Source organism: Chlorocebus sabaeus, chromosome 3 (genome assembly GCF_047675955.1).
Source record: "Chlorocebus sabaeus isolate Y175 chromosome 3, mChlSab1.0.hap1, whole genome shotgun sequence".
Taxonomy (NCBI): Eukaryota; Metazoa; Chordata; class Mammalia; order Primates; family Cercopithecidae; genus Chlorocebus; species Chlorocebus sabaeus.
The window spans coordinates 38,956,306-38,968,684 of record NC_132906.1 but is presented as its reverse complement, the minus strand read 5'-3'; positions in this window follow the sequence as shown (position 1 = coordinate 38,968,684).

Genomic DNA, 12,379 nt, shown 5'->3' with positions numbered 1-12,379 from the left:
AAATTCCTTCTCCTAACTTTCCATTCAAATACTAATGTACAGACAAAGAGAAATGAAGAATTTCAATAGCTCTAGAAACTAAGAATATTGCTAATATCTGCCAGATATTAGCCAAATCTGTGATGAAGTCCTGAGGCAGAAAGCAGGACCTTAAAGGAATGAAGGAGGTAGAAGAGCTTCCATCCAACAGCTCCCATTGGATAACTCTTCCTTTCCACTAAAGATAGAGAAATATTCTGCCCCCATGCAAAGGCTTTCTATGGTGACCAATGCCCCCTTCTCTTTCATTTCTATCACCCTCATTATCTCCTCCACTCTTTTTTCTTGCTGTGTGTACTATTTGTCCTTTTTATCTTGAAGCAATTCTAGACTTATGTAAGAATTGCAAAAATAATAGAGAGTTCTCATATACCCTTCAACTAGCTTCCCGTAAGTGCATTGGTACAATATCATTAACTATGCTACAGACTTCATTCAGATTTCACCATTTTTTTCTATGAATGTCCTTTTTAAGAATCTAATATTGCATGAAATTGCATCATCAAGTTGATACTGCAACTCATATTGCATTTAGATATCACGTCTTCTTAGTTTCCTCTAATCTATAGCTTTTCCTGTCTTTCTTTTGTCTATCATGATCTTAATACTTTTGAAGAGCACCAGTCATTTTGTAGAATATCTCTCAATTTGGGCTTGTCTGATGCTTTCTCATGATTAGACTGAGTTAAGAATGATAGGAAAGGATACCAGAGACATGATATACTCTTCTCAATCATATCAAGGGATACATGATATCAACATGCCTTAACTGGTGACGTTAATTTGATCACTTGGTTAAGGTGTTGTCATTTAGGTTTCTCCACTGTAAAGCTGCCATTTTCCCATTTGTATTTAATAAATAATTAGTTTCAGTCTCCCTTCATTTTTATTTCTCATGTTAGAAATTCCCTCTTTTTCTCTGGTACTTCCAGTTGCATTTCACATTGAAGCTCAACCATGACCTCATGACAGTCATTCCCCAGGTCACTGGGAATTTATGGAGTGCACAGTGCTTCACAATAAGACAAAGGCATGCAAGTATTGTCTGACCCTTTCAACTGTAAGTTACGGAAGCCCAGCTTAAACCAGTTTAAGCAACAAAAGTAATCCAATAGTGGACTTTTGCAGAAGTAGTAAAATCTTTGGGCTCAAGCAACACCATTAAGGCTCTTTCTCTTCTTCTCTCAACTCTGCTTTTCTGTGTGTTCATTTGGTCCTGCAAAGTCTCTCTCCACATGGGGCGGAAGATGACTCACCAACAGCTCCAAATTCACAGCGTCAATCTAGCATCATGTGCACAACGGCATTTCCATTTCTAGATATTTGTGTATCAGTTTGGTAAATTGTTCTATTTGCCTACTTAACCTTTGCAGGACCACAGCTAAACCAACTCCTATGGTCTGTAGAACAGTTTACTCTGTTCATGAATTTTTATTTTATTTTCTCTGGGTTTCTTTTCCTTTTACAATAAATATGCATCACTCTTGAAGTTACATAGTAATTAATGAAATAATTACAGTAGTGGTTAAATAAAATATATTTTAAATGAGAAAAAGTATTCATTTTAAGAGCTCATCAACACTTTGAACTTCCCATCTACTGGTTCTCAGAGAGTCTCAGGAGATGTCATGAGTCTTTGAGAACATAAGATACTCTATTAGGAGTCCCTATTGCTGTGATATTTTTCTACTAGGAACTAACAATGTGCCCACCACTAGCAAACAAAATTCCTGAGGGGTGATGGTGAATGTCAGCACTTTTTAAAAAGCTCAGCCTGAGAGCTGAACTCTCCTCTCAGGGCTTGATTCTCGGAGGCTATTCATCCCTCTCTTCTATCCCAGTGTGACTACATGCAATGAAAAAATAACACTAAAATTTCAGTGCCTGCTTAACATTCATTTATGGACCAAGACCACAGCTTTTTAAATAATATTCTTTGTTAAAGAGAAAGAGTAGCAACTGCCCATCAGAAAATCGAATAAGAAACTTGGGGAGCCAGAAAATCTAGGCAGAAGCTTAGATCAATCACAAACCTTTTTAAGACTATGACCTTGCTGGGAGGCTTATCTAGGGGAAAAATGCTTATCCAGAAAAGACTAAAATTAGCCTGTAAGCACACAACTTAGAAGATTCTGGGATACTGTACTTTAAGAACTATTGGCGCAATAGTAATTCCTTGGAAATTCTCCTTAAGAAAAGAATGACGTATCCCAGCAACAGCAAAGCCAAGAAGCTATTGAGGGAGGTTGTTAACAAGTACTACCAAGGCCCAGGGAAGACTACACACTTGCCTATGGATCCAGTAGCTTTTATTATTAAATCAAGAACAGGATGGTAACTACGTTAGGCCCAGATATTTCAGTTCAAATTGTATCTTCACATCAAACAAAATGCTAGAGCTTTCCTAAAGTCAGCCAGAATCCCTACAGCATCTGGTAAATTTGAATAATGCATGGATATAAAACGATAATTTAGACTTTAAAAACACAAACAGCATTGACTGTTAGACCTTTAATATTAATTTGCTTCCCCAAAGTAAACCTACATTAAAAGAAATCAAATCTAATGTAATCTCACATGTTACATTTTTTGAAGGCACAGTAGTATTCTGTGTGGAATCATGTGCATAAGTTTATTCATTATTAGTAGTAGTTTTGTGCAATTGAAACCAGAACCTAGGCTTTATTTCATATCTTGTTCCACGCACACATATGGAGATGTTTTTGGATTTATGCAAACTAGTATACTTGATCCTCAGAGGCCAAACATGTCTACATTATGGTTCATTCAAATTCCCCTGGCTAATTCTGTAATTACTTTAATTAAGCATAATTAACTATTACTTAAAAATAACTTTAATTACGCCACTATAATTAGGTAAAAGGGCACTGTGATTTTTAAGGGTTTAGTAACAAATCTTTTGTTCTTGCATCTATCTCTTTGGGTGCAGCAGATTCCCATTACTTTATTTCTGAACTCTTTCTCACTTTAGGAAAAGAAATGGAACTAAGTTAATCACCATCATAAACCAACATTGAATTAACTTCTTTTTGTTGCCCTAATTATCTAGATGTTAAATTGCAAGTGGTTTCTGGAATATTGAGTTTATTGACTTTTATGAACTTACATAAAACTCATACAGTAAATAAAACTCCAAATGCAGAGGACAATTAAAGCACAAAACTATTTTCTTACATAGGCATTTAGTGGTGGTGATTCTGAGCTTTTTCTAGCAAGCACCTTAGGTAGGAAAATGTAGAGGAATATGTCACATACAATCATATTCTTCCCTTTCCAGAGATATTGAGTGGTCTCATAGAAAAAACGTGGGGCTTGAGAAAAAAGATTAATTCCTATTTCATATTCTGGCTCTTCCTTTAATTCGCTGAGTAAAGTTAGAGAAGCTCCTTTAGCTACTTCAATTTCCTTTTCTTTATTTTTTGTATTCTATTATGATAATCCAATGAGATAAAGTTTGTCAGGTGCTTAGGACTCAGTAGACACCCTAAGAATATTGCCTTTCCTTCCACCTTCTTCACTCTTTTTCTTTCAGATATCAGCTCATGATCTGAGTGAAGAAACATCCGAGATAAACAAAGGACCTCAAATTTATTTATTTCTTGTGTTTATTTACACATGAAAACTGTTCTCAGAAAAAAGTCAACCATCAACTATCCCATGTTCCTCCATTTCTAACTACATCTCACTCTAACATTCTCTCGAGTAGGACTTTCTCTTAATCTAGGTCTGTGGGCCACATCGACTTTGGGGATTCTATAGTTCCACATGATGTTTTTCTTTGGTAAAGTTACTTTAAATATTTCTTTAACTTTTAAGTTCAGGGATACATGTCCAAGTTTGTTACATAGGTCAACTTGTTTCATGAGGGTTTGTTGTACAGATTACTTCCTCACCTAGGTATTAAGCCTAGTACCCATTAGTTGTTTTTCCTGATCCCCTCCCTCCTCCCACACTCTGATACGCCCTGATGTCCATTGTTCCTTTCTATGTATCCACGTGTTCTCAACATTTAGCTGCCACTTAAAAGTGAGAACATGCAGAACACGGTTTTTTGTTCCTGCATTAGTTTGCTGAGGATAGCCTCTGGCTCCATCCACGTCCCTGCAGAGCACATGATCTGGTTCTTTTTTATGGATGCATAGTATTCCATAGTGTATATATACCACATTTTGTTTATCTAGTCTATCACTGATGGGCATTCAGGTCGATTCCATGCCTTTGTTATTGTGAATAATTCTGCAATGAACATACATGTACATGTGTCTTTATAACAGAACAATATCTACTCCTTTGGGTACATACTCACTCATGGGATTGCTAAGTCCAGTAGTATTCCTGTCTTTACATACAATGACATACATAGGCTCAAAATGAAGAGACGGAGAAAAATCTACCAAGCACATGGAAAACAAAAAAGTAGCGTTTGTAATCCTAGTTTCTGACAAAACAGACTTTAAACCAGCAAAGATCAAAAAAGACAAAGAAGATCATTACATAATCTTCAATTCAAAAGTTTCAATTCAACAAGAAGATCTAACTATCCTAAATATATGTGTACCCAACACAGAAACACCCAGATTCATAAAGCAAGTTCTTAGAGACTTTAAAAGAGACTTAGACTCCTGCACATTAATAGTGGGAAACTTTAACACTCTGCTGACAATATTAGACAAAAAAATAACAAAGATATCAGGACCTCCTCTCAACACTGGATCAAATGGACCTGATACATATCTACAGAACTCTCCACCCAAAAATACATGATTCATATTTAAAAATTGTAAAAGTATATAGCAAGTGTTCAGGGGGATGGTATATATGAGTGTGCAATCTTGGATGCACATCATTTTTCTGGGATAGATTTGATCAGATTCTCAGATATCTATAACCATTGATCTAGAAAAGTTCAAGCTCCTTAATGCAGCCAAAAAGCTCTTTGACCTCATTGCTCATTAACTCCCTGCCTTGCTCTCTCACTCCATCATCACTGAACTTCTTACAGTCTTTCTGCAACACATATCACACTTGGTGTCTTCTGTGCTTTGGACCACGCAATTCCTTCTATGTGTAGTGCTTTCTCCATTTCAGCTGTCTTTAGCTGGTAAGCTTTTTATTACTAATTAAGATTCATATGAAGGAAGAGTCACCTTCTCTCAGAAGAATCCCTCCATGACATAATCTCCAGTGCTCCCAAGTACCGCAGCAAAGACCAAATTAGGCATCTCTCCTCTGAGCTGCCATGAAGGAGATATGTATAATTCCTACACATATCTGCATATTAGAGTCCTGAATACATATTTATCATTGCTTTACCAAATGTTATTATCATTGTCCGATTATGTGTCTGTTTTCCCCACCTGACTGAATTCCCTTAGGTTAAAAGATAGGTGATTTTCTAATCATCAGAGAAATGCAAATCAGAACCAAAATGAGGGACAGCATCTCACATTAGTCAGAATGGCTATTACTAAAAAGTCAAAAAAACCAAACAGATGCTAATAAGGCTGCAAAGAATAGGGAACATTTATACACTGTTGGTAGGAATATAAATTTGTTCAGCCACTGTGGCAAGCAGTTTGGAAATTTCTCGAAGAACTTAGAACTACCATGCAACCCAACAATCCCATTACTGGGTATATATCCAAAAGAAAAGAAATCATTCTCTACATGTACTCTCATGTACATTGCACCACTATTCACAATAGCAAAGACATGGAATCAACCTAGGTGCCCACCATCAATGATAGACTCAATAAAGAAAATGTGGTACATATACACCATGGAATACTATGTAGCCATAAACATAAATGAAATCATGTTCTTTGCAGCAACGTGGATGCATCTGGAGGTCATTATCCTATGTGAATTACCACTGGAACAGAAAACCAAATACTGCACGTTCTTTCCTTATAAGTGGGCATAAACATTGGGTACTCATGGACATAAAGATGAGAACAAAAGACTCTGGGGACTACCTGAGGAAGGAGGGAGGAGGGAAGGAGGAGGGGAGGAGGGAAGGAGGAGGGAAGGAGGAGGGAAGGAGGAAGGAGGGAGGGAGGAGGGAGGGAGGAGGGAGGGAGGAGGGAGGAAGGAGGGAGGGAGGGAGGGTGAGAAGGAGGGAGGGAGAGAAGGAGGGAGGGAGAGATGGAGGAGGGAGAGATGGAGGAGGGAGGGAGGGAGGAGGGAGGGAGGAAGGAGGGAGGGAGGGAGGAAGGAGGGAGGAAGGGAGGAAGGAGGGGAGCAAGGGCTGAAAAACTAACTGTTGGGTACTATACTCAGTACCTGGGTGACAGGATCATTCATACCCCACACCTCAGCATCACGCAGTATACCCATGTAATAAACCTGCATATGTACCCCATGAAACTAAAACGTTGAAAAAAACAAAAACAAAAGATAGTTTTCATTGTTGTATGCACATTGTCTAGTATAGTATAGAACAGAGAAAGCACTCAAATACTTGTAAGTGAATGGCAATATATCATAGTGGTTAACAGCAGTTAGCTTTGGGTACACAGATACGTGGGTGCCCACCTCAGCTCTATTACTTATTATGTGGCTTTGGGAAAATCATCTGAGTCTCAATTTCTTCTTCAAAACTAAGAATAACAGTGCCTACACTATAGGACCGTTGGCAAGACTATAGGTGATGATGCATGCAAAGTATATGAAGTGCTTAACACCTTCAGAAATAATGGGGGTGAGGTGGAAGTGTGTATATGTGTGTACATATGTGTATGTGTAATTTCATGCTTTAACGACGAATCAAAGGCTAAAAATGTTATTTGGGGCATTGACACTTTTTCTTGTTATATCACAGAATCAATTGTCATTTCCTGCGAGACATTTAAGAAAGAACTTACATTGTCTTGTGTCATGAACAGGAATGTGAAAGAGCAAGAGAAATCTGGGCTTTGAAACCACAGCAAATAGATTTCAATCCTGAATCCACTAGTTTCTGGCTGAGAATCTAGAAAATCACTAAACTTTTCTGAACCTCAGTTCCAATTAAATAATAATAGCTAATTTCTATGAATTAAGTGAGATGTTACACAACAGATCACCTACTATGGTGTCTGCACTCAGCAGGCAATGAGTAAGTTTGATCTTCTCTCCTACCACTCCTCCTTGAACTCAAATATGAGCTCAATGGTAACCACACTGCACTCACTTTCCACGTGCACAGCCTGTCTGTGAAGGCTCAGGGAAGAGATTAAAGTAGCCTGCGGCTGAGTACAAAGCCATAAATCCCGACTGATGAAAACCCAAACCAGTCTATTCGGTCACTCTTGTTCTATCCAGGATATTAGGTGGCTATAAGAGGATGTTTAAAGGAAGAATGATGATGAAACAGGACTCAACGAATTAGTGTATGAAAATGGAAAGGACAGGAAAGTCTATGATTTCTTTCCCATGATCTCATGATTTCCTCTCATGCAATGACCGCAAAGCATATAATAGTTTTCAGATCAGTCTGTCAACCCCTTTAGGGCATGTGCACAACACGTTCTCCTTGTTTCTTGATTTGTTGAATTCTCAGGGTTTTTTTTTTTTTTTTTTTTTTTTTTACATTTTGTGTTTTATTTTTATAGGTTTAGGGATACAAGTACAATTGTGTTACATGGATATTTTGTGTAGTGCTGAAGTCTGGCCTTCTAGTGTAAGCATCACACTAATAGTGTACATTGTACCCAATAGGTAATATTTCAAACCTCAGCCCCCTCCTGCCTCCTCCCATCTTCTGGAGTCTCTAATGTCTATTATTCCACTCTGTATGTCCAGTATAACAATTGTTTAGTTCCCACTCCTAAGTGAGAACATGTGGTTTTTAAGACTTAAGTTTCAAATGAGCTTAGCTTCAAAAGCTCTTTGGAACTTTTTTCCACTTCAAGTTTTAACAAGTGAACTTTAATTCTGTTTGTAAATTATGAGAACACAATCTCTTATTTGTTCATCATAAATTCTTCTTGCTTCTTTTTACAAATAGTGGCCAAGCAAAGAAAAACAAGGATATTCTCACCCTGACAGTTTCTTTTACTGCCAGCCGCTTTGCTCAGTGTTGGAGTGTGAATCATGGAGTACTCCATGCCAAATGCCTGATGACTGTCTCTGCCTAGGTCTCTTTCCCTGTGTCTGCTTTTCTACTCTGGTAAAAATGTGCTGGACAACCACAACTACTCCCTCATTTACTCTCCAAAACAACTTTTTTAATGTGGCCCTGGAGATAAAATGGCAAGCAAAAGCAGATTCAATATCTGCTCTTCAGTAGTTCATAGTCTAGTAAGAGAAGACAGAGGTTAACCAAAGAATTAATAAGAGTGTTTTAATTTAAATTTGATGTCATTTTGTCCATGGAAAAGAGAAACTGAGTACTTGGGCTAGTTTTACATGCCTCAGCCTCAGTCATTGTTGAGAAGCTGAATAAAGAAAACGAAGACTTAACACGCTATCAACTTATGAAGGCTAATTCTATGCATCAACTTGGTCAGGCTCTACGGTACTCAGGTATCTGATCAAGCATTAATCTAGGCGTTGCTGCGAAAGTGTTCTTTAGATGTGATTAACATTTAATATCACTGACTAAGTTAAACAGAAAACCTTCCGTAATATGGGTGAGACTCTTCCAATCAGTTGAAGTTATTAAGAGAGAAGACTGAGGTTTTCCAAAGAAGAAGGAATTCTGTCTCCAAACTGCAACATAGAAATCTTGCCTGAATTTCCAGTCTGTTGGTCTGGTTTGCAGATTTCAGACTCAAGAGTATGACATCAACTCTTGCCTAAATTTTCAACCTACTATCCTGCACTAAAAGTTTTAGACTTGCCAGTTCCTGCAATTACAAGACCCAATTCAAAAGGTCTGCTTTTTGGAGAGCCTCGAATAATACACTACCCTTTGCCACAACATGCACACCTGCACACCCCCACACAAATGCACACACATCCAGCCTGGGCTATAAACCAAAAGCCCAAAGCCTAAACATCAAGATGCTGTTTCTGCAGTGGTGACTCAAACCTGATCACAGAAACTAATTTTGACTTCTTCCAATGCTGGATATCAAACTAACCCAGGAAAGCATCATGGCCTATATAACTCTACTGAGTGGAAAATTTCCTATTGTCTCAAAGGTTTAGCTGAAATCCTAAAGCTGTTAACGATAATATGTAGTTTCAAAGATCTAGAAGGAGAATATTAAATGTTCCCAACATGAAGAAATGATAAATGTTTGAGATGGTGAATATAATTACCCTAATCTGATCACTATACATTATATGTGTTAAAACATCACCAAGTACCCTATAAATATGTACAATTATTATTTGCCAATTAAAAAAAGAAAAATGTAAAATTGTACAACTTTTAAAGGATAAAGAAATAGTATTTCTAATAAATAAGTACATCTTTAAAATTTTTTGTGACGTCATCTCACAGAAGGCAGCTCTGCCAGATCACAGCACCACCAGTCAAATAAACCTTTGTCCTTTTCCTCCAATTTGCTGCTCCCCTTTCATTCTGACGCTAAAGGACCCAGAAACAGCAGAATGAGTGAGGTGGGATTAGGACAAAGATGCTTGCCCTACTCCCCACTGCAGGCTTCTGAACCTGGGAAGAGAAGCTTTAAATTAGACAAATAGGACTGGACTTATAAATACAGGAAGCTCACTGAAGAAGTTATGGATTTGCTACATACTCAAAGAAATGTTGAGTATGTAGTAAGATTCTATGCTGAAAGGATAGTCTTGCCCATCTTTGTGTCAAACGTTGTTCCACAAAAGTGCAGCTTTATTTGCTATTTCATCTCCTCTACTTAGCATGTGCCCCAAATTTCCATCTTACTTAATTTTTCTAGACCAAATGATTTCCAGTTATAATTCTGTCTTACCCTAACATAATTTTAAGGCATACTTAAATAAAATATACTACCATTTGGAAGTAAAGATAAAAAAATCATTCTTCTGCATGCTAATAATTATGTCTGAATAACTAGGACCAGTAATAGAGAAAATAGTTTTAATATCTTTTAACCAGGAAACAGGAAACAAAAATGTGCAGAAATCATCATTTACTAATGCTTTAAACACATTATATTACCTGTATTTAATAAATAAAAATTCCTATGAACACTTTCCTAACAGTCTAAGACTTAAAGCCAATCAGAAAAATAAATATAGCCACACATCCACACAAATTAATAAGTAATGGCTGTTCTTGTATTATTCATGCAACAACAACAGAATAAAGAGAGAGAGAATGCTACCAGAGCACACTGTCTTATACTAGGAGAAATTCAAAGTTCTGAAACCATGAAGATACTCAAAATAATGGTAAAATGAGTAGAAAAGGTAAATTTGGGTAATAAGCAGCTATTCTTCTAATCAAAACTTAGTAATAAAATACTTACTTTTTATAGCCCTTTAAATATTTTCATTTAAAGAGTAATGGGCAATGAACCAGATACTCTGATAATCCTGGCTCTTCCATTTACTAGTTAGAACACTTTAGACAAGCTACTTAATTTCTTAGGGTCACCATTTTACTCATCTATAAAACAAAATAAAATGGGTAGACTAGACCACAAAATCTTTAAAATTCCATCTAAATATAATATTCAATAAGTCAATTTCATACCTTACCCCCTGCCTTCTTAAGGTTGCATCCTATTTCTCTTAGTCCTCCCTCTTCCTCTTCCTATGGTAAAGGATGTTATGTGATGACAGAGAGAGAAAGCAAGAAGGCTTGCAAAGAATGTAAATGGAATCTTGACATCAACTGTCTCCTAACTGTACTGTTTAGTGCTCTTTTGTTATTTTTGCCAGTCTTCATTTAATGGAGCACCCTGCCGGAAAATAAACTTGCTTGGTTTTTCTCTTTTGGACTAGTTAGAGTGGAGGTACTAGAAAGTCCCCAGTGATTACTGTTACAGAGCAGATCTCCTCCGATGCACTAAGGAGAGCTTGCCTCTGGAGGGTGCATATAGGGCTCTTTAGATGCAAGATACAGTTGTTCCTAGGAGGGTGGATAGAAAACAAATGACAGTCAGATCCATTTTTCCTGAACTTTGAAAAGAGAAATCTATAAATTAAATACAATTTTAAATACAATCTGGATGAGTTTGTCTAGTTTTAAATCTTGGCTAGCTGATTCTAAAATGTGTTAAAATACAAAGAAACAATTTTGAAAAGAGGAGTCACTCTATCATATAGCAGGTGTTATTATAAATAAAACTATTTGAAGACAGCAAGATACTGAAACAGAGAATAGAAAGCCCAGAAACAGATGTTTCCATATTCAGTACCTTGATATATGAAAGATATATTATTGAAGATCAGCCAAGAAAACATGGACAATTCAATAAATGGTGCTCAGACAATTGGTTAGAATACAGAAAAAAAAATTGGATTCCTTTCTCACATCATGAATGAAAATAAATTTCAGGTGCTTTAAGGACCTAAAAATTAGCATTAAACTTTAGAACATTTAGATGAGAAAAATAGAATATTGCTTTTCAAAACACCAAAAACTGAATCATAAAGAAAAAGATCAGTAAGTTAGGCTACACTGAAATTAGGAATTTCTGCATATCAAATGGCAATATTAAAAGAAAAAAAGTCAAAACGTAAATATCTGGCTGAAAAAAGATTGTAACCAACTCAGCCTAGAAGACATCAATATCTACAATGAGCAAGTCAATAGAAAAACATGGGCATTGCCAGGTGTGGTCACTTATGCCTGTAATCCCAGCACTTTGGGAAGCTAAAATGGGAAGATCATTAGAGCCCAGGAGTTCAAGGCTGCAGTGAGCTATGATTGTGCCACTACACTCCAGCCTGGTTGACAGAGTGAGACCCTGTTTCAGAGTGAGAGTGAGTGAGTGAGTGAGAGAGAGAGAGAGAGGAAAGGAAAGGAGGAAAGGGGGAAGGGAAGGAAGGAAGAAAGAAAGAAATATGGGCATGATATTAAAAGGTAATTCATAAAAGGGAAAGCTCAAATAATATATGAAAAAAAGTTCAACCTTACTAGGAATCAGGGAAGTGTATAAAAAACTAAAACAAGTTGCCATTTCAGACCCATCCAATATCTATGGCATAATAGGAACTCATACACTATTTTTAGAAGTAAAATCAGTACTCTCATGCCACAGAGCAATTTCACAATACCTAATGATTCAGGATATGCACAGATCCTTTTCACCTAAGAAACAAAATCATGAAGCAGAAAATGTCTGAAATTCGGGGAAAACAATGAATTCATTTTGGCTAGTGATCATGTGAAGATGCATCAGATGAAATGAAATCTGTGGTTTGGCACAAGGTGCTCTTT